This window comes from Schistocerca americana, chromosome 1 (assembly GCF_021461395.2).
Source record: "Schistocerca americana isolate TAMUIC-IGC-003095 chromosome 1, iqSchAmer2.1, whole genome shotgun sequence".
NCBI classification, from domain to species: Eukaryota; Metazoa; Arthropoda; class Insecta; order Orthoptera; family Acrididae; genus Schistocerca; species Schistocerca americana.
The window spans coordinates 918,007,919-918,035,815 of NC_060119.1; positions in this window are offsets into that span (position 1 = coordinate 918,007,919).

The window sequence follows — 27,897 nt, forward strand, 5'->3', positions numbered from 1 at the left end:
AAAAGAAAAAAAAGACCGCTAACCAGCAGCGAAGAGTCAACCATGGCACCAATAAATTATTGTCACAGAAGCCATTCTTAAATGTATGTATACCCTAAACTTAATTCTCAAGATTTGTCCACAGGAATAGCTTCACAGCTCATACTGTACAGCACCGAGGAAGACAGAAGAGCCTTCCTCATTAGAAGAAAGGTGCGTGCCGCTCGTGTCACCAGCAATGGAAGGTGAAGCTGTGACATTACCAACCACTCATGCTGGCGAAACGTCAGAAAAATCGTCAAACAAACGTAGGGCGAAGAACCCGAAACAGAAGTCAACAGGCAGTTTGTCAACTGGCCACAAAAGCCTTAACAATTTTGTGTTATTGATATTGTTCATCATCATCATTTAAGACTGATTATGCGTTTCAGCGTTCAGTCTGAAGCATAGTCCCCCTTATAAAATTCCTCCATGATCCCCTATTCAGTGCTAACATTGGTGCCTCTTCTGATGTTAAGCCTATTACTTCAAAATCATTCTTAACCGAATCCAGGTACCTTCTCCTTGGTCTACCCCGACTCCTCCTACCCTCTACTGCTGAACCCATGAGTCTCTTGGGTAACCTTGCTTCTCCCATGCGTGTAACATGACCCCACCATCTAAGCCTGTTCGCCCTGACTGCTACATCTATAGCGTTCATTCCCAGTTTTTCTTTGATTTCCTCATTGTGAACACCCTCCTGCCATTGTTCTCATCTACTAGTACCTGCAATCATCCTAGCTACTTTCATATCCGTTCAAAAAAATGGCTCTGAGCACTATGGGACTCAACTTCTGAGGTCATTAGTCCGCTAGAACTTAGAACTAGTTAAACCTAACTAACCTAAGGACATCACAAACATCCATGCCCGAGGCAGGATTCGAACCTGCGACCGTAGCGGTCTTGCGGTTCCAGACTTTCATATCCGTAACCTCAACCTTATTGATAAGGTAACCTGAATCCACCCAGCTTTCACTCCCATACAACAAAGTTAGTCGAAAGATTGGACGGTGCACAGATAACTTAGTATTGGTACTGACTTCCTTCTTGCAGAAGAGAGTAGATCGTAGCTGATCGCTCACTGCATTAGCTTTGCTACACCTCGCTTCCAGTTCTTTCACTATGTTTCCATCGTGTGAGAATATGCATCCTAAGTACTTGAAACCGTCCACCTGTTCTAGCTTTGTTCCTCCTATTTGGCACTCACTCCGTTTATATCTCTTTCCCACTGACATTACTTTCGTTTTGGAGATGCTAATCTTCATACCATAGTCCTTACATTTTTGATATTGTTAACAGACAAAAATTCTCGATTCCTGAGACGGCTGAAATAGCTACATACATAACTAAGTTTGTACGGAAGCCTCGGTCCGCGAGCCCTTTTCGCATTTACCCAGGTTTTTTACTAACTGCAGCTTTGAAAAGGTAATTAACCTTTTCAGATGACTTGGTGGGAGGCTCTGTTTGCCTATATATGTTGTTTATTTTATTTATTCTTTACGGTTAAACAAGACACACACAGCTTAAATGCAGAGCATCGATTCTTTGCCTCCGTTTGCCAGTGGACTAGCATTTTAGGCACTCCATGCAGGATGGACGGTTGCGTTTGACACCGCGGGAACCTGGAGGAATTTTGCCTTGTCGCGTACCTTCCACTTTTCTACAGCGGGCCATTACATTGATAATGTTCTCCTCGGGTCTGCAACCGGGTCATGAAGTCATCTTGACAGAATATTTCTGTGATCCTCGTGGCCACCGTCTCCAGCTGAGTAAGCTGTTGCACCAACTCGCCGGCGGATAATGCACGATTCGATTAGGCGGCCAAATGGAGACGCTCATTGATGCCCCTTTCAAACACTATAAGGTGCTAGTAAGTCTGCCTCACACGAGTACATAGCATCTCCGTGTCCTTCACAGTGATCACTCGACGTCTAACGCAGTTCACGCCCCGTATGTAAGTTATCAGTCCTGATAATAGGACGAAGCACGAAAGACGCCAATGCACCCTGGTGGTCGTTCTACATATCATAATGAATTGTAACTGTACTCATTTAAATACGAGACGATGGTACATTGATACCCGACCTCATCTTCTGAGAGCTTTACTGTTTTTTGTCGGGCTGTGTTCATTTCGAAGCACAGGCATAGGCCACCTACTTCTAAAATAGTTGTTCTAATTATTTAATCCGTGTAGGTCAATGAAATGCTCCTAAATTCCGATCTACAAATAAAAATTAGAATATCATGCAGAATATGCATTAAAGGATTTACGAGGGCCGTTCAGAAAGTAACCTCCGGTTGATTTAAAAAAATACACCAAGTTAAATAAAAATATTTTAATATATACATCTTACAACTACATCTTTGCACTATTTTTCTACATAGTCTCCATAGCGATTGAGGCACTTATCGTATCTCTTCACAAGCTTTGAAATTCCTTCTGCATAAAAATCACCCGCTTGTGCCTGGAGCCAGCCTGTGACCGCATCTTTGAGCTCTTCGTCGTCATCAAACCGCTGTGACCCGAGCCATTTCTTCAAATGCATGAAGAGGTGATAATCACTTGGCGCCAGGTCTGGGCTTTAAGGTGGATGGTTGATAACGTCCCACTTGAAGGACTCAAGAAGGGCCGTTGTTCTGCGAGCAGAGTGAGGACGGGCGTTATCGTGCAAAAAAACGATACTGGAAGTCAGCATACCACGGCGTTTGTTCTGTACAGCCCGTTGTAACTTTTTTATTGTTTCACAGTACACGTCTTGATTAATGGTCGTACCACGTTCCATGAATTCAACCAACAACACCCCTTTGGCATCCCAAAACACTGTTGCCATCAGTTTTCTGGCAGAAAAATCTTGCGAGGCTTTTCTTGGTTTGGTAGGCGAATTTGAATGTGCCCACATCTTTGATTGTTCTTTTGTCTCAGGGTTCACGTACTTAATCCAGGTTTCGTCACCGGTCACAATTCTGTTTAACAATGGTTCTCCTTCGTCCTCATAACGTGACAGAAAGTCTAATGCAGAGGCCATTCTTTGAGTTTTGTGGTGGTCGGTAAGAATTTTGGGCACCCATCGTGCACAGAACTTACGGTAACCCAATCTTGCTGTCACTATCTCGTACAAGAGAGTCTTAGAAATCTGTGGAAAACCAGTAGACAACTCCGACCTTGAGAAACGTCGATTTTCACGAACTTTTGCATCAACTGCCTGAACGAGTTCGTCAGTCACCAATGATGGTCTACCACTCCTCTCTTCATCATGAACGTTTTCTCGTCCACTTTAGAATAAACGTACCCATTCACGGACAACTCCTTCACTCATAACTCTTGGTCCGTACACGGCACAAAGCTCACGATGAATAGCTGCTGCAGAATATCCTTTGGCTGTAAAAAACCTTATGACAGCACGCACTTCACATTTGGCGGGGTTTTCTATTGCAGCATACATTTCAAACTGCCACAAAAACTAAACTAGCGCAGGTACGACGTTCACTCGACCACGGCTTGATGCCGACTGACCTGTTGAGTGCGTGAACGCACAGATGGCGTCGCTACTCCCCCCACAACCCGCACTGTGACCAATCGGAGGTTACTTTCTGAACCGCCCTCGTATATTATTACACGGTTAAATCGCGATACAAATTTATTGTGTGATTCTAAACAGAAGCGTCACAGACTCACAACATAGGCATTTTAAAAGAAAGAAGAGAATTAGGGTTTCATGTCCCGTAGACGACTGGGTCATTAGATACAGAGCACTAGCTCGAAATTGGAAAGGGTAGAGAAGGAACTCCGCCATGCCCTTTCAAAGGAACCATCCCAGCTTTCACATTAAGTGATTTAGGAAAATCCCAGGCAACATAAACCTAGATGGTTAGATGGGGATTTGAAAGGCCATTCTCCAGAGCAGCAGTTCGCTGTGTTACCACTACATGGAATTTTTGTAAAAGAAATATGTCAGCAGCAACATAGTCAATTTTTAACATTGTAAAAAGTGAGATACAAAAATAAATCAGAAAAATTAGGGTAAATGCATAAAACTGGAACCAATCACTTTTTGAATAGTTATTTATTATTCCATGAACCAGTTTTCGAACCTTTTCGGGTTCATCTTCAGATGGTTTTCCGAAAGTTAGGCCTACGTCACAGTTTCTAGCCTAATGCTGGGTGCTGACTTGCGACACTATGAGCGGCTTTTTTCTGTCAGTATACATCTATCTGCTTCCATTTTGATGGCAAGTTAGTATTTCACTCCTAGACACAGCGGCGTCCGAAATATTGGTTTAAATTACTTGGAAAATCGCTCGAGTACGGCGGAATTGAAGAGAGTGGTCGACGCCGGGCGGCATTACAGCGTTACATCGCTCGTGTGTTGTGTGTGTGTGTGTGTGTGTGTGTGTGTGTGTGTGTGTGTGTGTGCTCGTGGTCGAAGATATCAAAGGGTACGCGAGATGCAGTAAGATGTCATGTAGCAAAGATACTGATTGCTATGAATTATTTATCAACTAACTGAAACACAGCATTAATTAAACACGAGTATATCATCAGACTTCTTGCGCACAGCATCACGTTCACAAGAGATGGCAGCGAGAGGAATCAACGTAATAGCAGCTCCAGTTCCAGCGACCTCTACAAATTCAGCACTAGACAGGCGTGAAGCCATTAAAATCTGAGCGCACTGTACTGGAACTGAGGATACGAATTGTACTGGACAAAGATGATAATTTAACTATATATAAACATAAACAAGACTCTGAAACTGCGTTTTATTCCGTTGATAAGACGCCTATGACCTACAAGGTGAATTAATTTTGTGAGAGAAATGACGTTTATTTGCATGAAATCTTCATAGACTGCATTAGAGATTCTAATAAAATATATTATTCCTTACGATAAATACATGGAAAACCTGTGTTTCAAGATACTATGGCGACGCACTCGACTTGTCGAACATTATTTACAGGAGCGATTACAGAGAGTACTGAACATGGTAATTTCGCAGGAGAATTAAAAAATTGGCAGTATTGCGACCTTCCGATAACTATAACATTTATAAAATTCGTGTTTCTCAAACAAAGATTGTCTCAAACACAAAATGTCTCAGACAAAAACTGCCTAAGACAAACGGTGAGAAACAGCTTGGAAACTCGTTTGCAAAATGAAATTACTCCGAATTTAACTGTTGTGTCGAAAATCTCCATCTTCGTAAACATACATGTCTGAGAAAATTTTTGTTATGTGTCGTTAAAAGCAGCAGTCGACACGACGCCTATTTTGAATGCCAAGCATTAGCATAAGTCTGATATTGTCTAAGGGCTTACCTTCTGACTGCTGTCGTTGCTCCGTGCTCTTACTGCGTTCTCTGGTTTTCTTCAGATTTTGGTTAATGGGGTCGTACTGATGCCGCTCGCCATTCGACTCGTCTCAGACTGATGCTAGGCAACAGAGCAGGCCGCTGCGAAGACCGGCGTATTGTTGACATCTATGTACCGTCACGATTCGTTGTTTACTCTAAGAGGATGCGCGGAAAAGAAGCATCACATAACTAAGAAAACTATCCAGAGAAAACAGCAGGGGTACAACTAGGCTGTTTCGATCGGGACAGTTCTTCCGAGGATGAACACCGGCTCCTGTAGGAAAGGCAGTAAATAAATAAGGAAAAATTAAAGTGGGAAGGCAAAATGGAGAAATGGGTAAGTTCTGTCAGTGAAGAGGAATGTTCCTTTACGTTAATAAAATCAAAGATAGGTTTGGAAATCATTATGAGGTTCAGATATGAGAATCATTTACATCCTTTTGCAGCTCGAACATTAATATCGAACATCACTTAACTGAAACATGGACTGAAAAGACAAGAGCAAGAATTATGATGGAGTATTCCTTGCGAGTGGTACACACAATGTCGGGCAAAAAAGAATCGAGTCACAATTGGAATCTACTCCTTAAGGTGCTGTACTAAAAAAGTAGTACTATATCTCACAACTGTTGTGAACATCTACAATTTTTGGTATCTGCATGTTAAAGTGGTGAGAAACGAAGTGAGGGCAACTTTATATGAGTTAGAAATAGAGGCAAGTATGCGGGAGGGGGAAGTTAGGAAGCTGCATTCAGGTGTTTGTCCTGATACCTCCATGCCTGTAGATACCCTCCTGTTTGGTAGAGGTAACAGGTTGCATCTGTTGCTATTCGTAGAAATTTGTTTTGTACAACTTTCTATAAATTTTATACGACTTGTCTTGTATAACTTCTTTAAACTTATATTGATCGTTACCGACGAAATTTCGTAGCCATTAGTGAGCATAAATGAAAAACTTTGAATATCTTTCAGTTTAGTCCTGATATTGAGAGAATCCCCTCTGATCAAAGGACACATTTTATGTAAGAACTGATTGCCTTTGTTGCTGGTATTGAGAGGCACCCACATGCCTTGCTCATACTGTGGCATCAAGCAGTCAGGCCAGCAAGATGAGTGGTCTGCCAAGCAAGTGGATTCATTCTTATTTATGGAGTAACATGAACTCTCGTACTTACAATTAAGTTACAAATTATCGTCCTGTATGAATAATACGCAACGGAAACGCATATCTGACTATCAGTGATTTACAGAACTCAGACTGTACACTACGCAATGGCAATACCACATTTTCTTTCCTTCTTTTTTTTTATTTAACGGCTTTTGTCAACACGTGGCCACCGCACTGAATATGAATCGCGCACACATTCTAAATTCGGGACATTATGACAACATACAATTCGAAGGAAAAATCCACCAATCTTTTTCTTTTCACTATCTTATTTATTCCGATAAATTTTATAACCTAAACACACAAATTCTATAACCTACAACAATAACACATGAGAAATTCCGCCCAGTGGGCATGGCTTTACATTGGTGAATCTCTATATTATGGTCTCGTAATTATTTAACGCTACAGTGCACTTTCTGGATAGGATGGTGGATCTTTTATTATTTCTCACACTTCGACTCTCACAATCATTATCACGAAACTTTCCTCCAGACCGAGCGGTACAGAAGGAACAAGCATAACCCACTAATCTTTTGAAACTACCTCGCTACTCTCCCATGCAAACCACACATACCAAAAATACATGATATACACCACACTACAATATGAAATACTACACAGGTAATAGTCACAACATTATCACTTTCAGCTTTCCCACTTCAATTAATATTTATCCCAGTGTCACACGACACTGCCCCACTTCGTAATTCTACTTTCCTACTATGAACTCTGGAGATATATGCACGTCTTCCTGTGCAATGCAAGCCAAGTGGCGTTGCTGGATAGACGGCCGACTCACCTTGCTTCTCTCTCAGAGTTTGAATCTAGCGTCACACGGAATCATATCACGCAAAGTAATATTAAGAATGTATTCATCACACACGCGAGTCCTCAACTGATACCATGGACGAGTACTTCTCTTTATCCTTTGTCTCATACACAGTTTGAGACTCACACAGTACTCACCACGTGGAAGTACTCGTCTCTAATTTCAAGTCCTGCACACGCTATTTCTTAAATATTTCAACTTATGGTACACACGCTATTTCTTAAATATTTCATCTTATTGTACACACGCTAGTAGTTCAGCTTAACTTAAGCACACGGAAGTATTTCAACTTATTGCTACACGTGGTTTCATTGTGACCGTTGGTCACTTCCGAAGATTACTACAATCCCATTAATATTACCTGCCTGACATTTAATTCTCCCCACAAAAGTTCCTGAAATAGAGAAATCATTATTTCAAACTACTCTTAAATATTCCTCATGTATACCATGTCTCCACTCTTTCGTCATTACGGAGCACAACTAAAATAGGTCATAACAGCACAAGATCCAGCGGCAGAGTGCTGAAACATGGCCGTTCTCCAGGTCCTCTCGCACCTTTGCTGAAGTGGGGGAGCACCTTGCCACCGTATTGGTCAGCCACATTTCAGGCGCTCAAAGCTCAGGTAAATTTCATCTCTTTGGTCCCACCAAAGGTGGCCAAAGGATCGTCTCAAAGATGATCATATATTCACATTCACTATCTGCGGTTAGCAGACGACCATACATTCATTCATTTCACAGGTCTCACCAAACTGGATGTAGGGATTTACTTTGTGGGAGTGCACATGTGATCAATTAAATAAATAAATTGTCATTCTTTCCCACACTGGTATCCGGCTTCGCTGTATTAATTGAAATTGAGTTATTTTACGAAAAAAATGTGTTGTTCTGACAAAAATAATGAAGTATGTTGCACCTATTTTCAATGTCGGGCAGTACTGTACCCTGCTTTTTAAAATTAATTTATAATAGATATTGGAGCCAAGATATCTGATACTGTTCCTCCATGGTAGGCTGTTCCATGTTTAATAATTTGAACATATTGGATAATTCGTTTGTTGGTAAACCTAACAGCTTGAATTTTATTTAAGTTAATCGAAATTTTCGAAAGAAGAGCACAGTATGGATTTCTTCAGGGTGTTGTTACAAACTGTGGGCGGTGAATTTTAGGTGTGAGCAGCTTCTGCAACTGTCTGTGCCATCCGGAAACAACAAAACTTGCCTCACTTATTGGTGTGGAATTATTTATTTGTTTATTTAACCTGATCAGATAAGAGCCTTCAGGCCCTCTCTTACATTGGACCAGGTTTCACACAAACAGTACCTTTCTTTACATCATAGATACTTAAGAAATAACAATAATTTTAATGTAGCAGTCAGTAATAAAGTTATCTGAGTATTTATAGAAACAATGTGAATAAACAGTACTGACTAAGACCTAATAAAGTTAAAACTGTCAATACTTCTACTACTGCAGATACTGCTGTCACTAGTACTTCTAATATTACTAATACGAATAGTAATAATGCTAATAGTGGCAGATACTAAAAGAATTTATAGGTGTACAAAACAGATATTTTCTGATATAGCGAGTTGTGGGGAAGGGAAATGCACATCCAGCACACTGGGAAACGAGGAAGATCTTGTGGAAAAAGAAAGATGTAAAGGGTTAACAATTGCTTACAGAGACGATGGTAATCGCTTTTGTTGTTTTAGTAGATATTTTATTAACTGCTTTTTAAAACTGGAGATGTGATCAGTTCTCTGATATAATGAGGCAGGTTATTCCAGTAGTCGGATTCCTGCTGCTGAAAAGGACTTCGAGATAGTGTCTGCGCAATGAAATGGGACGGAAAATATTTTGCTCTGACGGAAACGGCTGTTTTTGCCACTTTGTTTAGACAAAGAGTATTATGGTCGAGGAGAGGTATGAGGAACAGCGTACACTGGTAAGACAGTAGAGGAGAGAGACTGCATGTAAATTTCTGCACTTGTCTGCCCGCACCCAGGATAGCTGCGCATATGATGGTGAAATATGATCAAATAGTCGAATGTCACAGATATATCGAACACAGGCGTTTATAACCAGTTCCAGGCGCCGTGGGATTTCTTGAGAATGATCTTGCAGGATAACATGCTGAAATAAGTAACTGGAACTATAAGTGTTTGTACACGTTTCTTTCTCAGGTCAAGAGGGAAGAACTTTTTATATTTTTGTAGGGCACGTACAGATGATGATGCATTCTTGAACATTTATTACTCTTCAACTTTTTTCTAAGAGAGTGGCATAGAATTTATTAGTACATACAGAACAAATACATAACTAAACATTGAGGTAATGTAGTTGGAGTTTGTCTCGGCTGGCTATTGACCTCAGCTGAGCAGCAGACAATCCCGCTAACATCTTTTCCCGCCATGAAAAATACAAATATGCCAGAGTACGGTAACTACAAATCCCTGGCACACGCACAGCATCACTACGGAAGCGTGACCGTGAATGACGACTGGCTAGCGAGAGCATCCATTGTTGTGATAGATGTGAATGCCAGCGTTGCGTTAGAGATTGTGCCGGTACAGCCAAAACCACAGCGTCACAACAGAGAGAACCCCCAGTGGTGTATCAGCCCTACACCACTAGAACATCCAGTTCCACCTTACAACACTGTAAACAGTCGCGATGCTTTTCCGAGACTTTTTTTATAACTTACACACAAGAAGAAAAGATGGTTACGACAGAGCTCTGAAGACATTGCAGAATATATATATAGTTGTCTTATTTAGTACCGTGTTTCAAATGGCTCTTACTGTTACCTTTTATGTATCCAGTTTTCATTCTTTTTAAATTTTATTTTCTCTATGTTTAGCTAACGTACACTCACGCAAAAAATGGCCACACCAAGAAGCAGGTCTGCGATAGTTGGTAGGTGTGTTTCTGCACCTGAATGATGATGTATATACAAATTTCGCGCCTGTCCCATAAGAGTGACACTTATAGCATCACTATGAGGATGCAAATCAGATTCGCTTTAAATACACGCTGTAACGGTCGTGAGCGGTGGTTACCTTACAGGCAGGATGTGGTGAGTTGATGTTAGTCACGAACGCCTTTTAAGGCGACGGAGACGCCATTGTCAACACTTCATTGATTTTGAACGAGGTTATGGAATAGGGCTACGAGAAGCTAGATGATCAGCCTGGGATATTGCAGACAGACTTAGCAGGTATGTAGCCACTGTACATGATTTCTGGCAGCGGTGATCACGAGAATGCACAGTGCAGGAAGACCTGGCTTCAGGACAGCCATATGATGCTACCGAGAGGAAAGAAATCGTGCTCGGTGTAGGCCTCTGGCGCATCGTACTGCATCTGCAGCAGCAATTTAAGCAGCAGTTGGCGTCACAGTGACACAACGAACTGTTAAAAATATGTTACTTCAATGACAGCTCCGAGCCAGAGCCCTGTAGCGTGCATTCTATTGACCCACCATTTACGGCTTCAGTAGTGTCAAGCGAGAGTTCATTGGAGGGCCAGGTGGAGGTCTCTTGTGCTTTCTGGCGAAAGCTGGTCTTGCCTCGTTCCCAGTGATGGCCATGTGTTGGTTAGAATGAGGCCTGTTGAGGACCTGCAACCAGCCTGTCTGCGTGCGAGACACACGGGACCTACACCTGGAGTTATGGTCTGGAGTGCGATTTCGTATGACAGCAGGAACACTCTCGTGGTTATCCCACCCACCCTAACTGCAGATTTGTACGTCAATCGGGAGATTCGAGCTGTCGTGCTGCCATTCATGAACAGTAAACCAGGGGGTGTTTTCCAACAGGATAACGCTCACCCACATACAGCTGTTCTAACCCAGCATGCTCTACAGAGTGTGGACATATTGCCTTGGCCTCCTCGACCACCAGATCTATCTCCAACCGAGTACATGCGGGACACCATCGGACGACAACGCCAGTATCATCCACAAACAGCATTAACCATCCCTGTACTGACCGACCCGGTGCAACAGACACAAAACGCCATCTCACAAAGTGACATCCGGCACCTGTACAACACAATGTACGCACGTTTGCATGTATGCATTCAACATTTTGGTCTTTACACCGGTTATTATTGTACGAGAACATCACATTTCCAATTGCTTATTTCGCTCTTACATTGACCTGTAATCTTGTGATGTTAATTACTCAAATATGTTACCAAGGCAAATGTATTCCCGAAATTTTATTACTCTACGTCAATTATTTTTTGGTGTTACTACATTTTTCCGTCAGTGTATAAACACACAGTGTTCCAAAATATTGACGACAAACGTCCAGCCTGATACTTCACGCCTTGGGGAACAACTTTTGTTAGAAACAAAATTTTGGCTGTTCTCCTTTCTTGCGGCGCTAGGTGTCGTTTAAGGCTAGTTATGCTCCTGAGATACGACAGGGGGTAGGCGTACTACAGTGTTCATATTCCATGTATGTTGCCTTTCATCCAGTCACCAGCTTCGCGTGAAGGGCAGAAGGCTGGGCACAATTAAACTCCTTAACTCGCTTCTAAAATGTATATCCCCACTTAGAGATACACATTCGTATTGTTTTCGTGTTGAAAATTGCTCTATCAGTTTAATGGGGTAGACAGTATGATGCACAACTGGTTAGTAGAATTTGTTAGTTCAGTGAAATCTCGTTGTCCCAGACGCGGTGAATACTAAAGGACGCATGGCGTCCCTAGCAAGTGTCCGGTAACATCTTGTCTCTAAAAAAAGTTGTTCACCTCGAGGTGATGTATCACCTCTGGACATTTGTCGCAAAGCCTGAAACAGTTTGTATATTCCCTCATTTACAATATAACATTTTTACCGCTGCATAATCTTTGCCACTTCTAACATTCTGCGTGGTGTCTGCTTGTTCTAAGTCGTGTCTCCCTACCACTTTCGCGCAACGACGCTCTGAGCGTGTTTTTTAGGGAATTGACCAGTTTGAACCTGGGACCTGTTGCTGGTAAGGAGACGCCAGACCACACATGACATGTAGAGTTCAGAAGAGTTCAGTGAGACTAGCGATGATATAATCAAATACTTAATTATTTCAGCGTCAGCTCCACTGCACTCCCTGTAAAAGAATCTTAATACTAACTAAATTTAGTGGAAGGGGTTCAAGGCTTTCCTAGTTTTAGTTAGCTGGTAAAATAGCGCCGAAGAAAGGTAGTTAAGTTTACCACTGGAATTTTTATTCTACTCACAAAACACTGTTTATAAATTGCACTATTGATAAAAGGAAATACACTCCTGGAAATTGAAATAAGAACACCTTGAATTCATTGTCCCAGGAAGGGGAAACTTTATTGACACATTCCTGGGGTCAGATACATCACATGATCACACTGACAGAACCACAGGCACATAGACACAGGCAACAGAGCATGCACAATGTCGGCACTAGTACAGTGTATATCCACCTTTCGCAGCAATGCAGGCTGCTATTCTCCCATGGAGACGATCGTAGAAATGCTGGATGTAGTCCTGTGGAACGGCTTGCCATGCCATTTCCACCTGGCGCCTCAGTTGGACCAGCGTTCGTGCTGGACGTGCAGACCGCGTGAGACGACGCTTCATCCAGTCCCAAACATGCTCAATGGGGGACAGATCCGGATATCTTGCTGGCCAGGGTAGCTGACTTACACCTAGAGCACGTTGGGTGGCACGGGATACATGCGGACGTGCATTGTCCTCTTGGAACAGCAAGTTCCCTTGCCGGTCTAGGAATGGTAGAACGATGGGTTCGATGACGGTTTGGATGTACCGTGCAATATTCAGTGTCCCCTCGACGATCACCAGTGGTGTACGGCCAGTGTAGGAGATCGCTCCCCACACCATGATGCCGGGTGTTGGCCCTGTGTGCCTCGGTCGTATGCAGTCCTGATTGTGGCGCTCACCTGCACGGCGCCAAACACGCATACGACCATCACTGGCACCAAGGCAGAAGCGACTCTCATCGCTGAAGACGACACGTCTCCATTCGTCCCTCCATTCACGCCTGTCGCGACACCACCGGAGGCGGGCTGCACGATGTTGGGGCGTGAGCGGTAGACGGCCTAACGGTGTGCGGGACCGTAGCCCAGCTTCATGGAGACGGTTGCGAATGGTCCTCGCCGATACCCCAGGAGCAACAGTGTCCCTAATTTGCTGGGAAGTGGCGGTGCGGTCCCCTACGGCACTGTGTAGGATCCTACGGTCTTGGCGTGCATCCGTGCGTCGCTGCGGTCCGGTCCCAGGTCGACGGGCACGTGCACCTTCCGCCGACCACTGGCGACAACATCGATGTACTGTGGAGACCTCACGCCCCACGTGTTGAGCAATTCGGCGGTACGTCCACCCGGCCTCCCGCATGCCCACTATACGCCCTCGCTCAAAGTCCGTCAACTGCACATACGGTTCACGTCCACGCTGTCGCGGCATGCTACCAGTGTTAAAGACTGCGATGGAGCTCCGTATGCCACGGCAAACTGGCTGACACTGACGGCGGCGGTGCACAAATGCTGCGCAGCTAGCGCCATTCGACGGCCAACACCGCGGTTCCTGGTGTGTCCGCTGTGCCGTGCGTGTGATCATTGCTTGTACAGCCCTCTCGCAGTGTCCGGAGCAAGTATGGTGGGTCTGACACACCGGTGTCAATGTGTTCTTTTTTCCATTTCCAGGAGTGTATTATACTACAGGATCACAAAAACCAACTGCGTTCAACAAAAATGTGAACGAATATTCCCTGAATGGGTTTCCAAGTTCTACAATGGATCGAAGGATGACGTACGCCATATCACATCTATAATCTGGCGGTCGGCCAGCGACGTGGGTGTCCGTCCATTATCGTAGGGCCTCCTAGCCTACACGGCTCTGCTCTCGGCTTCTGTTCTCGTTTCTTCCCTCGGAACTGCATCTGTTCCACGGTGGGAAGGTATGACATGCATTTAGGCGTTCTTGTGTTAGTCTGTGGTATCCAGTTGCTCACTCGTTGATCGTATTACTTTGGTTAATTTAATGTCAGGATTTATTTGGAGCTATGTGACGTACTGCCAGATTTGCTATCATGTGAAGGTTTTCATGGAAGGTGTTGGTTTTGCCTGACACCTTACATATACAACACCGCGGTTCCTGGTGTGTCCGCTGTGCCGTGCGTGTGATCATTGCTTGTACAGCCCTCTCGCAGTGTCCGGAGCAAGTATGGTGGGTCTGACACACCGGTGTCAATGTGTTCTTTTTTCCATTTCCAGGAGTGTATTATACTACAGGATCACAAAAACCAACTGCGTTCAACAAAAATGTGAACGAATATTCCCTGAATGGGTTTCCAAGTTCTACAATGGATCGAAGGATGACGTACGCTATATCACATCTATAATCTGGCGGTCGGCCAGCGACGTGGGTGTCCGTCCATTATCGTAGGGCCTCCTAGCCTACACGGCTCTGCTCTCGGCTTCTGTTCTCGTTTCTTCCCTCGGAACTGCATCTGTTCCACGGTGGGAAGGTATGACATGCATTTAGGCGTTCTTGTGTTAGTCTGTGGTATCCAGTTGCTCACTCGTTGATCGTATTACTTTGGTTAATTTAATGTCAGGATTTATTTGGAGCTATGTGACGTTCTGCCAGATTTGCTATCATGTCAGGGTTTTCATGGAAGGTGTTGGATTTGCCTGACACCTTACATATCACCACCCTTCGAACTTAATTTTTGCACTGAAGTTAGGTAATGATTGAATCGTTGTCTGTCAGTCAAAAATTATTCCTTTATCTAAATTTTGTTGCCTACTGTTCAGCCACATTATTCTAGTTCTATGCCAGTTTGTATTACTAATTTATGTTTTTTATTCTTCCACATGTTTATCTTGACAAGATAAGAATATTTTATTGCTATTATAATTATTAATTTTTAATCATTTTCTTTCTTTATTTAAGTGTGAAGTTTGTTTTTTAAGAAGTTTGTTAGCGAAAGTGAGGAGTCTTTCACATCGATTTTCTTAGAAATATTTTTTTTGTAAATGTAGTAATTAAGTAAAATCAATTCCTAACACATTTTCTAAATGTCATGTACAAGTAAAATGTTTTTGTTTCTAGACACTTATTTCAACATTGTTACATTAACAAATAAGAATTATTTCCAAGAATTGCTTTGACAAAGAAATATACATACACAAGTATTGAAATATTATCCTAACAAATGGTACAAATGTTAAAAAAAGGGAAAACATCCAACAAGATAATTTTTTATTCTTTGTTTTTATAAGGAGAAAATAAGTAAAATATAGTTATTCTTTTATTTTTATGGGGAGAAAATAAGTGGCATATAGTCTTAGTGTTTATTATGCCTTACTTTTGTTCTTTATATACTGTCCATTTCAGAACTAATTACTTATTTTTATCGATAGTCAGTGACTGTTATTTTGTAGTTTATTAGCTGTCTGGTGTGCTTAACTTATTTAATTTTTCACACATTTCTTTTGCACAATTCCTACATCACATAATTTGATTTCACACATTCACACAATCCTGTGAATGTTTAAGCATGAGGTTGGCGAATGTTTTTGCCTGAAGGTGATGGACTTGAGCGAGATGGATGTGGGCAAGTATTTGATGTACAGCTTCGTTCATCGTTCCTTGTTGGTTTTCCAACCGTGTATTGCTGTTGCGGAGGTCCCATAATGGAATGGAGCTGTGAGTGCAGAATTTCGTGGTTTACTGGCTTTGTACACATGAAAGTCATCGTTATGTGTCGCTGAAAGTGGTCGTTTTTCGTTGTAATACCTCGCAGATGACTAGTTTATAATAGGATAGGGATTTGGGAAGGTATGTCGTCTATTCTTCACAAATGTTCTTTCTTGGTCTCAATCTTGCGAATCTTCAACTTCTGTTCTTCCTGCTTTTTATCTGCTTCTTACTTGATTCTTGGTTCTTCTCTGGGCAGGATAAGGGAATATTTATTGATAACCAGTCGCTTTGAAGTTCTCCTCTTAGTAACAGTTTGATAAATTGTTTGGATGTGTCAGTTCTACTTTGTGGAAGTTTTCTTCAGTTTTGTGCATCAGCACGCTGTTTAATAGCAGTTGTGTGACTTTTACACATATTTTTTGCCAGTGGTGGCTTGCCCAAGCGGTCTACTTGTTGGGCCGTTTTTTGTTCGCTCCGCTGAGTCGGGGTGTCCCGGGACCTTTCTGGCCTTCCATGTTGTGTCATGTCCCAGCAGGGTTCGCCTTAGCTGATGATTTGCTGTCGACTTCGGATGCAAGTGCCCTTTGTTGGTTTCGCTGTCCTTTCCCTTCTCTCAACGCTTCTGCCTTGTAGGAATCGTGTCTTGCTAATTACATCCTTCCCTTTCTTGATACTTCTCTCATTGCAACTTGTGGGTCATTGCATTTGCTTCTTGCTGGAGTTTTTACAATGGTTCTTACAAAAAGTTTTACTTATAATCATCTAACATAAGTCTAATACCTACATTGTTTTATGCCTTTTTAAAAAGCTTTACAAATTTCGGCCCCCTTTCCATGTTACAATTCTAAGATATTTTGAGTCTTAACTTCTACAAGATTCATCAAATTCGTTTTTTATTTTTGTATAGTGTTGTGGTGTATAGCATTTTAGTATTTTATGCTGTTAGACTATTTACACTTTATCCCTTCACCTTAATCTATGCTACTATTGGTGTTATTTTTGTTTTTGTTTTTATTGAAACTACTTTCTTTTCCCCACCTTTCTCTCTCTTCATTCTTCTTTTTCCTGACGATCTTATCTGCAACATAAATTTTAAATATTGTGCTAATTATTTTCCAGTAATAAAATTAATCTTCAAACTTTTTGATATGGCTCACATGGTGAAGTCCTAAGGTTTTGCCTGTTTTCGGGTTCATTAGTTCCACAGCATTATCATGAGCAGTTCTTCTAATTATGACCAGTCCTTTGCACACAGCATAAAACTTCCATATTTTGTGTTTCTGTTTGCTGGAGAGATGATGTGTTTTTACAAATACTTTCCGGCCTACTGAGAATGTTCTTTTAATTGCTGCTCTATCTCCTCTTTCTTTTCTTTTAATGGCTGCCTTTCTCATGTTGGAGAGTGCTGTTGCTATGACTTGTTTGTGCTGTCTATGTGGTACAATAGGAAATCTAACACTTTCTCTGGTTATGCTTGGGGGTTCAATATTTTTAAGTACAGTAACTGGAGGTAGTAGTGTAGTGCTATGTGGCATTTCATTTATTACTTCTTGAAAATCTTTAAGGTATATATCCCAAGTGTTGTGTCTTTTGCCTGCATATAATCGGCATAAAGTGCCTATGTCCTTTATAGATCGTTCTGCTGGATTTACGCTAGGTTTGTACTTAGATATATGGATGGGTTTTATCTTGTGTTATTTTAACGTGTTCTGCTGTTGCACTGATTTGTATTGTGGGCTATTATCCGAAATTATTCTTTCCACTAGAGCTACTTGTCTGAGAAAATCTTGTCTAAATGCTTTACTTATAGTAAGACCTGTTGCCCATTTTAATGGTGTCAAAGTAACATATTTAGAAGTAAGTTCCAAAACGACAAATATGAAAATATATCCATTTTTTGTGTGTGGGAGGGGCCCCATCAAATCTGTTGCAGCTATTTGTTTCAATTTTTTAGGGATTATTGGAAATATAGGTGGTTTGGTTTGGAAAGTGACATGTTTAGCCATCATACATTTTTTGCATTTGACTAATACTGTTCTAATTCGTTTTTCCATATTAGGAAAATGACTTGTTCGTTTTATTTTTTAAAAAGCATTTCTTTGGTCCAAAGTGGCCATTACTTAAATGTGCATACCATATGCACTTATTAATTAGTTCATCTGGTATATAAATTAACCATTCATTCGTTGCAACATTTCATCTATAAAATAAAACATTGTCTTTTACGAGATAGTGCTGTCGTATGTCTGGAAAATCCTTACTTCTCCCCTTGTGTTTGATTCCTAGTATTTCGTGATTCTTGTCCTGTACTTTGCCTATGTTTTTCAATGCTGTCGTAATGTAGTTTTCGAAAAGTACTTGTTTCATGTAGTACATTGTAAACTGGTCTTCTGCTTCCAAACCTATGTTACTGGATGCACCCTGTGGACATTGTGATACAGCATCTGCTAATACATTCGCTGGTCCTGGTATGTGTGTAAAAGTTAAGTCAAATTCTTGTAGTATTAACATCCATCTGGCTAACCTCCAATGAGTTAATTTGGCGGATAACAGAAATTCTAGTGCTTTGTGGTCAGTGTATACTTTTGCTTTTCCTCCGAATAGGAAGTATCGAAAACGTTGGAAGCCCCATACAATGGCCAATGCTCCCAGTTCCGTTACTGAATAGTTTTTCTCGCTTAGTGTGAGTACACGACTGGCAAATGCAATTGTTCTATATGATATTAGCCCTGCCTGTTCGTATTCTTGGAATAAAACAACTTCTAAACCTGTTTTCGCGCTATCAGTGGCCATACAAAAATTTTGTGTTAGATCAGGATGTGCTAAAATCAGTGCTATTGTTAGTGCGTTTTTCACTTTTAAAAATTCTTCATTGGCTTGTTGGTCCCATACCCATGGCGTGTTTTTTTTCAGTCAATGCACATAGGCGTGGTGTTGCGAGAGAGTGGATCCAAATAAATTTTTTATAGAATCCGGTGAGATCTAGAATTCCTCTGAGAGTTTTGTTATTATATGGAGTACAGAATTCTTTGATTGCCGTTAGTTTTTCTGGGCCGGACATTACCCCTTTCTCTGAAATTATGTGTCCTAGAAAATTGACCTCTCGCCTTCCTAATTTGCATTTTGTTATATTTACTGTGACCCCATGCTCTTTCATGAACTGTAAAAACTGATTTAATGTGTCGTTGTGATGTTCCAAAGAGGGTTGTGCTATAATCACATCATCAACATAACAAGTAATTTTTTGTAAAATTTTAGGACTGGGTATAGTATTAAATTCCCTAATAAACGCTGCTGATGATATGTTTAAACCAAATGGCAATCGTTTAAACTGGTAACACCTACCGAATACGATAAATGCTGTAAATTTTCTACATTCTGGTGCCAATTCTATTTGCCAGAAACTACTCCGTAAATCAATTGATGAAGATATCTTAGCACTGTGGAAGTTTTGTATCAATTCCTCTAATTTTTCTGGGCGATCTGTCTCGGTGATTATGATTGTGTTGATCTGTCTGGAATCAAGCACTAACCTGATACTCCCATCTCATTTTTGTACAATATGGAGCGGGCTGTTATATGTGGAGGTAGCTGGTTGAGGCAATTCCCCCTTTTGTGCATACCATTCTAATTCTTCATCTTCTTTATCTCGCGTCATTCTTAATTGTTTTTTTATAACTGGTATTTCTTCTAATTTTCTCTTTTGCTCAAAGAGAAGTGTGACATTCCCGAATGTTACGCTACCTTTCCCCATATCTATTATCGCTCATCTCTCATTTAAAAAATTTGCACCTATAATCAAATCTACAGTTAGTTTAGGTATAATCACGAAGTTGGCTTCGATCTTTTGACCTTGGCACGAAAGAGTTAACCTTGTTTGTCTCGTAACTTCCGTAGCATTGTTTCTAATAGGACCTCTTACTTTAATCTTACGTGTTTTCAGAACTGGCAATTCCTCATTGTCATTACACTGCATGAATAAATTTTATGAGATCGCAGTCAGTTCACTTCCGCTATCAATTACAATATTGGCTGGGATATGCTTTACCACGGCCTCTACAATTGGTTGAATTTGAAAGGGTTGGTTCTGTTCTTCTTCTCATTTGCGTCAATGAATCCTCCACTGAATTATACATGAGTCTTTTCAGGAATTCCCCTTGTGAATTCGAACTTTCTGTAGGATAAGTTTCGACTGCTACTTCTCTCTCTTTTATTTCCTCTTCTCTATTTCTTCCTTCATTTACGCTTTCTTCAACATCCTCGACTTTTTCCTCATTCTCGTCTATATTCTCCTTCTTCGTCGCTGCTTCCACATAATTGCATTTAAATACCCTAATTATCGCTTCATAACTTCCTTCATTATATACGTTAGGTTGCGTGCCCACTAGTAACTTATTTTTCAAATTCTGTCGACTGCGCATTATCCTCATTGAATTCGCTTTCCCTGGTTTCCATCTCAAATAGCTCTGCAATACTCATTACATCGTCCTTTCCTCTTACATTCGTTGTGCATGCCTCTGGTAATTCATCTTCCTCGTCAGTATTCTCCCAATTAATTTCGTCCCAACACGATATTGTTATTTTCTTGTCTTCGTTTTCATCTGGTCCCTGCGGTTTTGTTTCTTCCTTCTTTTCTCGTGATAAGGTATTTACTTCTCTGTTCAAGGTGCTGCAATTATCCTGGGTCGGTGCGTCATTCTCTTTGGCATGGGCGCTTAGCTGTCAATTCGAACGTTTCTCGGGGTTTGGTGGTCTTACCTCCACCTCTTCTATCTATATTCTCTTTTCTTGCTCCGCTTGTTGATATTGGTTTCTTTGTTGATAATTTGTCGGTCTATTGGTTCCCCAATACCCGTTCCTGTTGTCATTGTTCCCTCTGTATTAGTTGCCGTTCCTGGGTGAATTATAGTTATTGCCATATTCTCTTCTAAATCCATAACAGTTTTTTTGTTGAAATCTGTTGTCGTTTCTTGGTGCGAAGTTATCACGTGGTTCGTAATTATTGTTTCTTCGTATTGTGTCTTGTGGATTCCACTGATTTTTGCTTTCGTTTTCACGTGCGCTTCGTCTTTTTCTTGTGTCATCTTCCGAAAATATAAAATCTAGTTCCCTTAGAATTCCTTTAAATGCTTCGACGTCATTGCCTCCGCGACCTACTAATGATTGCTGGTATTTCAATGGTAACTTCATCGCGCATAATTCAATCTACTCTCCGTCACTGTATGGTACATCTAAGCATTGATTTTTCTTTGCCATTACTTCGAAAAATTTCACGGGACTCTTCTCTCGTGAATTTTCAAAATATGGGTTCTGTAATAATACGTACTTCACTCTGTTCTGTGCTTCGCTGGACCAATATAGTGAGAGAAACTTCTCTCTGAAATCTTCGTACGATCGGCATGTCGCTGCAACATTGTGCATAGTTTCTGCGACTGTTCCTGACATGTGTGCACATATAAAGTCTAATTTGTGTGCTAGCGTCCAGTGTTCTGGTAATCCTACTCGGAATTGATCAATAAAAGTTCGTGGATGTAATGAGTTTCCTCCTCGAAAGTGTTGAAATTTTCTGACTGTGAGGAAATGATCGTTGTCGTACTTCGTCATAGTTCCATACGAAATTCGCGATTCTTCGCCACTTTTGTTTCTGATCATTTCTCCCGTCGTTCTTTCCGGTTGCGGTAGATCCAGTGGATATTGTCCACTGTAACTTTCGCCTGCCCTTGCGTAGTATCGTTGGAGTGGTACGCAATAAATTTTCTTCTACCGGTTTTGAACGTGTAGCTGAATGCATTGCACTGTACTCTTCGCGACCTGGCTTTCCATTGTCACGTATTGGTTCGGTATCTTGTCTGGCTAACCTTGCCGCTTCACTGCACGTTCCAAACTGTCTTGAAACATACATTTGTGGTTACGCATGTGTTTGTGGCGCCGCTTGTTCATCAAGAATTTCGAAACGTGTTTGTTGCTGTGCAGGCTGTCTGATTTCACATATGTTACTTTCCGCCTGTGATTGGAATCACAAATGCGCAATATCTTCGTTAATTGCTTGTTTTTCCGATGCTGTTACAGATACGGTTGTGGTTGCAGACTCAGTGCTTGTTCGATCTTGTTCACTACGCTGTTCAATGGTTTGCAACAACTCTGCTCGCTATTTCTGAAATTGTTGCTTCATTTGCGCTTGTATTTTGACTATGCGATTATCATATCTTTTCAGCGCTGCTTTTGTGATACGTTTGTGGAACACACTGTTTTCAACAACTTCACGCGCTGTACCTGCTGCCTGTCTAGTAATTACGTTTATCTGTTTCTCTAGTTTCTTGGTTTCTCCCTGGGTGTTGTTACGTAATGTTTTGATCTCGTCCTGAGTGTCATTACGCAATGTTTGTACGTCCACTTGTACTTTGTCAATGTCTGTTCTCAATTGATTGTGACCTGTTATTAAGTTTCCTATCACTTCTCGAGATTCTTTTGCCTCGTCTTCAATATGACTTAGGTGTAACAGAATTTTTTTGTTTTGTTCTTTAATCTCACGCATTTGTCTCGTGGTTTCTGCAATTTGTTTCGTCGTTTCTGCATTCTGAATTTTAATTTGGTTCGCAGTTTCGTTATTTTGTCTTGTCATGGTTTCCGTCATTTGTTGTAATAATTCTGCCAGATTGGTGGGTCCTATTGCGTTTTCTTCCGACGTCCTACGCTCTGTACTTTCGCCCAAGTGTTGGTTTGCAACCGATTGCATTGAACTGTGTGGTGACACGTTTCTGCTCGAACTCCTTGTACTCAGTCGTGAGGGAGCTCTGATTACTTGTAATATGGGTTCTACGTATTCAAGACGCAAGTTAGAATCCTCATCGACTGTCTCTCTACTTTCCTGCTCCTCTGTCGTATGCTGACCTACGTTTCCTATGCCTTGGCGTACATTATCCTCTTTACGGTGCGTTACCTGTCCTATTTCTCGCGATACTGTATCGTTTGTTGTGCTGTCCTCTATTCTCTGTCCATCTTCATGCTGGGTCTCTACCTCAATTCGGTCAAGGTCTCGATCTGTCATTGTTAATCTTTCCGAATCCCTTATTTTCTGTTTTAAAAGCAATTCACGCTCCCTACTTCGCGTTAACATGCACTCATACGATCTCACGCGTTTCATAAACATTTTGCTCACACGACTTGACAATTATTATACCCAAGACTGACAATCCATTCACTTACTTGTTGGGTCAGAACCATCTTGTCAACGATGTATTCGCAACCTGTGCGCTTGCATTGGAGAGAAAACTTAATTCTCACAATGCTATTCTCTCTGCTAGAATATCTCACTTTCTATTGAATACTTTCTTACTATCTATCGCTGAAGCTACTGTTTTCGAGTATTTATAACTTTCAGAAAAAAATTTTTGTTACGAAAATTTTTAACAAGATATTTTTCTGACCTAGTTGGGCATGTGGTCGACTTTCAATCATGGTATTTTACCATCCTGGCAGGGTCGCCATTCTCTAACATTCTGCATGGTGTCTGTTTGTTATAAATCGTGTCTCCCTACCACTTTCGCGCAACGACGCTCTGAGCGTGTTTTTTTAGGGAATTGACCAGTTTGAACCTGGGACCTGTTGCTGTTAAGGAGACGCCAGACCAAACATGACATGTAGAGTTCAGAAGAGTTCAGTGAGACTAGCGATGATATAATCAAATACTTAGTGATTTCAGCGTCAGCTCCACTGCACTCCCTGTAAAAGAATCTTAATACTAACTAAATTTAGTGGAAGGGGTTCAAGGCTTTCCTAGTTTTAGTTAGCTGGTAAGATAGCATCGAAGAAAGGTAGTTAAGTTTACCACTGGAATTTTTATTCTACTCACAAAACATTGTTTATAAAAAGCACTATTGATAAAAGGAAATATTTTACTACAGGATGACAAAAACCAAATGCATCAACAAAAATGTGAACGAATATTCCCTGAATGGATTTCCAAGTTCTACAATGGGTCGAAGGATGACATATGCCATATCACATCTATAATCTAGATTTAAGTTAAGTTTCATAATAGAAAAAACTATCAAAATGGTCTACAGTGACCCTCAATAATCTTTAATTACTTATTTAACTTGTCGTAAATTACAGTGGCTGATGTGGCTTCTCAATAATTATATAACAAAAAAATCATCGCATTTCAGATTTTAACTTCTAATAGCAAATGTGAATTCGACGAAGTTTAATTGACGATCGACACTAGTATTACGTAAAAAGGGGGTGTAACAGATGAGACTTCTGCAGTTCTGAGTGAAGCTTTATGCGCTGTTATGTGGCATCGCGTACGTTCATTAACTTGTCGTTGGTTAGGCAGCGTCAGTGGGCGGTGGGCGGTGCAGCTCCACACCTCGCCGTCTTGGAAGGAACTCTCTCTAACTTCTCCTTACTACCATTTACAGAAGTTGGTTTAAAAAAATGGTATCTGGCTTTGTTTTCAACTGACGAATCAGGGTCTCAATGTTAACCTTAAGCTCCGCCTATAAAAATTCTGTCTATCCAATGAGAAACCGTGTACTTTTCGTGGTGGGGCAATGTTTGCAACGGAACAGAGACGTCTATAGTCTCACGCTCAAACTTTCAGCTGGTGTGGCCCTTTTAGTGTTATTGTAAGATCTATACTGTTCTTCTGGAGGGCTCTATCTTTTAACATGGGCTGGGTGGTGGTCCTGGCTGTCGGCTGGCGACGTGGGTGTCCGTCCCTTATCGTAGGGCCTCCTAGCCTACACGACACTGCTCTCGGCTTCTGTTCTCGTTTTTTCCCTCGGAACTGCGTCTGTTCCACGGTGGGAAGGTATTACATGCATTTAGGCGTTCTTGTGTTAGTCTGTGGAATTCCATTTGCTCACTCGTTGATCGTTTTACTTTGGTTAATTTAATGTCAGGATTTATTTGGAGCTATGTGACATTCTGCCGGATTTGCTATCATGTCAAGGTTTTCATGGAAGGTGTTGGTTATGCCTGACACCTTACACACTATTATTATTATTATAGTTATTATAGTCATTAATTTTTGAAACAATTTTTGTGACCACTTAAAGCATAAAACAAGTTAAAAGAGTTCAGAACACGACCTATTATATAAATACAAGCGGTAAGTCTAAATTGAGTAATACGCCATTAAATTTTGGGCATCTATGGCTTTTAGCGCAAGGAAGGACGATTTTTTAGTCAGTGTTGCGGCAGTCGTTTGCAGCTTGCGGTTTACAGCTGGCTACAGCAATCTTAATATCGAGAGACCTTCTTTCGCTGTACCGAGTATTGGAATTGTACATCGAGTAGATTAAGACTTTCAGTGGCGTCAAATTCTCGGCGCATCTCAGAAGTAGAATTGAGCCAGTACGCGCGTCGCTTGCTACCGATTGTGGGCGCCACACTGATGTGGCAACACATTAACGGATATCATTGACTTCGTTTTCCAATATTTCGTTACAATGAAGTTGTCCTGTGGTTCTTCGGTTCGGTGTTGAGGGTGCTGATTGAGCTTCAGTATTGTAACGGTTGGTAGCTGCGGTTCTCTCTGCTGGTTTGGTTTATCCGCGAACACAAAATTTTGTGGTATTTAGTTTTTTATTTACGTCAGTTAAATACAATTGTGTAAGGATCATTTAAATTCAGTAATTGTAATCCAGCTATAGATCTATTGAAAACGAATGTAGGGAATTGAAAAATATTTCATAGGAATTAGGAGATATTTGTTGCGATATTTGCCCCTAAGAACCCTGAAAAATAGTTGGATAGATTGGATAATAATAAAGAGGTACGGAAGAGAACTGGGGAGGAAAGAAATTTATGGGAGCACTTGACACAAAGTAATAGAACACATCCAGAGCCTTTAAAGAATCTTCAATTTGGTTATGAAGGGAAATATGGAGAGTATAATTTGGAGAGAGACCCCAAAGTTTGCTTAAAGTTACCAGACTCAAGTAACTGTAGCTTGTAATAGCCACGCAAAGATAAAGAAATGTGTACAGGATAGTGTAGCATGTAGAGCTACAACACGTGTTTTTGGATCAAGTGTGTTCTTGAAGATGATCTTTTTTGCTGTTTTATTATGTCACTTGGAGAAGGAAGCTACATTCGCTGTTAGTTGCAGAATGATAAATATTTCTCATTGACTGGGTAAAAGCAGAACCAACTTGGCGACTGTAACATTCCGAACTCAGTTTGTAGTGTACAAAGAACTTACCAAACTATAAAGTGGTGTCAACCAAAGTAGGCGGATTTTCACTTTACAAGTGGTAGGCAACATCTCACCACTGACGGCAGATCCTTAATAGCCGAATCTATCGAGTCGTAACTCGACTCGCTATACGACGTGTAACAGTGTTGAAAGTATACAGGAATGTTCAGAATCTTCGAGCATCTTGAGTGAGAAAAAATCGCTTCCGTATAGTACAGGTGACTCTTATACGCAAAAACGAACAACTTGGTTGAGAATAGTTTACATTACTCACAAATAGTACTTCTTAAAAGGCTCAACCTATCACCTTTGTCCAAAAAGTAAGAGTTATCGTAATCCATCGTGTTACATTGCAGTTATCATTAAAAAGTGTTACGTTCATATTAGAAAAAATGTGCCTGAAGCAGCAATAAAGTACAATTTTATATGATAATACAGGAAGTCTGATGTATTAGAAATAGCTTATGTCTCATTTTTCACGCCTGGATATTCCCAGAATTCTTTTCTACAGTCATTTACTGTATCAGCTACCCGTTTCAACCAGAATGATGTACACTAAAAACTAGCTCACTCATCCACTGGCTATGTAGGAACGAAAAAAGACATAATGACATGAAGAAATTGTGTTTTAATTTTATCCATATTTCGCAGCTTCAAACGTGACTGTATTCGATTCACTGAAGGTATGAATCAAAAAACGCCTTCAATCACAACTTTTCGTGCCCCAGTTGTTCTGCCTACTATGTAGGGAAAACAGGCAGAAACTTCAAAACCCGTTTTCAAGAAAACGTAAATGCTTTTAGGCTCAACTCTTCGAAAAATCAGTCATTGCACAACATATGTTGGAAACGAAACATGTCATCAACAGTCTAGAAAACAATTTCGTAGTACTACATAACGAAGCCAATGGTAAAATCCCAAATCTGTTAGAACAACTGGAGATATACCTCCACAACATCAAAAGACCAGAATCTATATTAAATGAACAAACTGATTTCGGAAGCCACAGTTATTTCAGTAACTTTTAAGACCTATTCTAAAGTTATTTCCCGCATTTGTCAATTGTTTAATAATTATATCTTTGACACTACGAATAAATTCATCTTTGACCACACCATGTACAAAAACATCTGTGAAGTGTTTACAAACATGTGTATACAAATGTGCATCTTGAATGAAGTGACATGTACGAAAAAGATGGAGCAAAAGAATGTTTGCTGGTGCTAAAACGTTAAAAACGCTTTTCTTGGATTATGTGGTAAGTTTGCACTGTTCATCTTTTCCACTATTTCGCACATACTTTCCGCATTTGACTTACGAAATTCATAACCTAATATCAAATCTTTTAGTGACAGGAATATGCATTTCATCTCATTCAAGTGAAAAAATAAAGCATGTTTAAAGACAAATTACACCTGATGATGGATCCACAGGGTCCGAAATGCATCGTGTACTTAATAGAACATGAAAAGTTGTGACTGAAGGCGTTTTTTAATTCATACCTCCACTGAAGAAATTGTGATAAATATTTATTTATATTTATTTCCGCCTAGTCCACGTACAATGTTATTTGCGCTCTGTCCTTAAAGTAATTGGCTAAGAATTTTCTGAGATACATACAGCCTTTCCCCTT